Source organism: Hipposideros armiger, unplaced genomic scaffold, assembly GCF_001890085.2.
Source record: "Hipposideros armiger isolate ML-2016 unplaced genomic scaffold, ASM189008v1 scaffold_1393, whole genome shotgun sequence".
Lineage (NCBI taxonomy): Eukaryota > Metazoa > Chordata > Mammalia > Chiroptera > Hipposideridae > Hipposideros > Hipposideros armiger.
Window position 1 is genome coordinate 112734 of NW_017732743.1, and position 4073 is coordinate 116806.

The following is a 4073-nucleotide window of genomic DNA, read 5'->3' on the forward strand; positions in this document are numbered from 1 at the left end:
AAATGGTTTCTTCCTCAGCCTACTTCCCTAAATACTGAAGCCCAAAACGCCCCAACAACTATGAAGTTGCCTTAAACAGCCACCACGTCCTCCACACCCCCCCGCTCCCGGCAACGAGTACCCACCACAAACTACATCTTACGTCACGGAATTCTCACGGCGCCAGATTCTTAAAGCCTCTAGCAGAAATCTAACGTGACTTCAAATGCGAATCGTGACCTTATTAGGGAAGCCATACTTCGATACGCCATTTCCACTTTCGCTACCTCTGTTTGGCTGATCCGCTTCTCGGGCTATTGCGCAAACTCAATAACACTTTGAAAGTGAGCGATATGGCCGCGCCTTTTCCGTTCCATTCTGTTGGGTGCCGCCATCTTCGATCGTGTGCCGCCATCTTGGATTCGCGCACAATGGAGAGCGAGGTGGCCAATCTAGGTTACCGCATTCTGCCGACGCGGCTGAAACACTTCAAGCTCAAACGATCTTTTCTTTTCAAGACTTCTCATCTCTGGTTCTTCCACTTTCACGTTGACTGTCAGCACCATCGAGCATGCTTAGTAGCAGTTCAGGACCCTCGCCCAAAATCTTTAATCACAGGACAGGCCTACACTGACGCCCACACCTTCTCATAGTCCTTGTGAAACCGCAGGAAAGACGCAGCCATATTGGAAACGTTTGGGTCCGTACAATAAAGAACGGGCTTGAGGCAGATCATGGGGGAGCTTTCCAGCGAGCATGCCAGTAACTTGTTTGAGAAAATGGGGATTAGGAGACTAGAACTGAATCTGGAGGAACAGAGGAAGTAGGAAGAGAGTGCCCTGGATGTGTGCCTCTGATGAGAATCAGTGGGGTTAAAGACGGGGGCAAAAATGCTTGTGGAGTAGACAATGGCAGCCACAATCCCCAAGAGAAATGTATTTGTGTCTCTAGTACAAGATAAACTTAGATACATCAAAGAAGGATCTTGTGTATCCTGAATAGTCACAATCTGTCTGCTCATTCGTTTCTGAGAGTACTGTGATACAAGGGTCGGCTTTCACCCTTCAACATAGATAATTATTCTGGCAGCAATATTTAAAGACAATCTCTTCTCCGCAGCTTGGTAGTGCCATTTTTTATCATAAATCAAGTGTCCTTATCAGTATGGCTCTGATCTAAAGCATTGTTGGGTTCCATTGATCTGTTGTTTGTCCCTAGGCCAATACTACTATTTAAGCGATGGCAGCTTCCTGTCTTAAAATCTAATCAAGTAAGGCCTCCTATCATATCCTTTTCCTACAAGAGTGGCTTTGTTCTCTTGGCCTTCTATATTTTCAAATAAAATTTTAACTTACCTTGTCAGCTTCCACACCCCCCAAAAAAGTGGCTGGAATTTGTATTGTGACTGCATTGAAGCTATAAATCATTTTGAGTAATGACATCTTGACAATATGAAGTTTTCAAATTCATAAACACTGTATCACTCCATTTATTTAGATCTTATTTAATGTGTCTGAATAAAGTTGATGTTTCTTATAGCAGTCTTGTACATTATTTATTAGATTAATTTCATGATACTTGACATTTTTAATGCTCTTGTAAATGGTATTTTATAATTCCATTGTTTCACTCTTTGTTGGTGGTAGAAATACAATTGACACATATCGACATTATATCAAGCAAACTGGATAAACTTATTAATTCTAATAATTTTGTTTACTGTATTGTAAATTTTTAAAACTTTCTATTTTTCCACTGCTGCAACATCCCCACAAACAAGCTATAAGTACACTGACCAGTCAAGTAGGTACACCAGTTTAATAAGGCTGGCCCTTGCCACAAGTTCCTTTGGTGAAAAAAAACGTTATCATACTTTCCTTTAGTTCTTTAAAGATGGCGTATTTTACTTCCTTAACATACTCATAATAGCTGATTTCAAGTCTTTGTGTAGAAAGGCTGACATATGAGAACCCTAAAGGACAGTTTCTATGAACTGCTTTTTTCTGCATATGAACCAAACTCCTCTGATTCTTTCTGTATCACAACTTTTTGTTGAGGCTAGATATTTTAGATAATATAATGTTTCAACTTGGGATATCAGATTCCCCCTCTCCTCAGGATTTGTTGCTGTTGCAGTTTGTTTAGTGACATTCTGGACTAAATCTGTGAAGTCTGTTTTCCCTGTAGTGTGTGGTCACTGAAATCTCTGCTTGGTTAGCTAATTATTGATCAGAAATTTTCTTAGTCACCTTGAGTCAGTAAGTCTTCTACCCTTTCTCAAGTGTACTTTATGTGTGTTGAGGTCATATTTCAATGCTCAGGAACTTTACAAGTCTGCATTAGTCTTCCCCTTTTGCTGCAGGAATTCAGAGTCACCAAAAGGTGAATTATTGGTACCCTTCAGGTCTTCCCAGGGCATGTAAACATTCCTGTGTATGTGCGTGGCCTTCTTGATCCTCAGGAATATGTGTTAAATAGCTCCTTGAGAACATCTTCTTCAGATAATCCTTTCAAAAATTTTGGCTGGGCTATTGTTCAAACCAAGTCACACTGCAGCCTTAGGCTGCTACAGAATTAAAAAATTGAAACCAGGGCCGGCCGAGTGGCCCAGTTGGTTAAAAGCACGAGCTCTGAGCAACAGGGTCGCTGATTTCATTCCCACATGGACCGGAGAGCTGCAGACTGAGCTGAGCTGCCGCTAAGCTGCCAACAGGTGGCAAGATGGCTCAGCTGGTGAGAGCGTGTGCTCTTGACAAGAAGGTTGCTGGTTTGACTCCCGCATGGGATGGTGGGCTGTGCCCCCCATAACTAAGATTGAACACGGCACTTTGAGCTGAGCAGCTGCAAGCTGCCAACAGGCAGCCAAATGGCGACTGGACTTGGAGCTGAGCTAGCTGTGCCCTCCACAACTAAGACTGAAGGACAACAACTTGGCTGTTCCCCTCCCCCAATTCCCCAACACTGTTCCCCTTCCCCAATTCTTTAAACCTTTAAAAAATCTTTTTTAAAAATCTTTAAAAAAAATTGAAACCGATTGTTTTTGACAAATGGTTTTCAGGGCTACTATAGTTGTGAGACTGCCATTTTTCTATTGCTAGTTGAGAGCTGGGGAGAAGGGGGTGGGAGTAAACAAAGTGAAAACTCCATATAGCCCACAGTTTTTACTGAGATTCAAACATTTTTTATGACTAAATGCTTTTCATTAGTTTCTGGAATGGTAATAAAAAAAGTTGACTTTGATAAGTTTGCCAGTATTTGTTACTTTCACGGAAGAGTGGATTTACAGAAGCCCTCAATCTGCTATTTTGGAAGTCCTGCCTCATCACCCCATTTACTTTGGCACAATAATCTAATATGATACAATCTATAAATTTTACAGGTAAATACCCTAAGTCTAGAGTGATGAAGCTACTTTCCATGGGTTATAGTTATTGGCACACAAAGTCATTAATTGTTTATCAATACACAATGCTGCATCCAATTTAATAATTACCCTAATAAACCATTAAAAATTCTGATATGTCCCAACATTATCTCTGATCAACTTCAATTTCATGCTTCCATCAAACATTTCAAAGGAGAAAATCACAAAGCATCGAGACACTGCTAACACTTATGCCATATTGAGTTTATTTGATTGTCTGCTTTCTGAGTGAAGCTGAAAACCTCTACATGTTTAAGTCAATGTCATATAAATCTTTTCATCATCAGTATTTTGACTTGTATGTCAGTCATGTTCTAGACATCAATATATCTTTGCTGAATCAGCGAATAACTAGACACTTTAAAGAAAAAGCAAACTTGTGAATGGGACCACTAGTAATTTGGGATGTTTTCCCATCATTTAAGAGCAGAATCTTGGTGCTTAGGGATCTCGAAGCAACAATATCAGGGGACTGAGGGTGGGATAACATGCTGTCAGGAAGGTGGTAGTGTGCGGCAGCCTGTTGCCTGACAGCCGAATTCTATGAACACGTCCCCCCGCATTTAGCCTCTAATCCCATTAGCTATGAGAAAAGCCTCGGTATGACCAGAGGCAGTAATCTCTCTGAGGGAGTGCCTCGGTATGACCAGAGGCCGATAAGACTCCCTCT

At 41.3% G+C, this 4073-nt stretch overlaps 1 protein-coding gene and 1 pseudogene across 1 annotated transcript in view; both read right to left on the reverse strand.

The window, feature by feature from the left end:
• Window positions 1–4073, reverse strand: part of LOC109377411 (zinc finger protein 605-like) — an 84497-nt gene that overhangs the window by 49753 nt on the left and 30671 nt on the right.
• Window positions 3588–4073, reverse strand: part of LOC109377404 (vomeronasal type-1 receptor 1-like) — a 3318-nt pseudogene continuing 2832 nt past the window's right edge.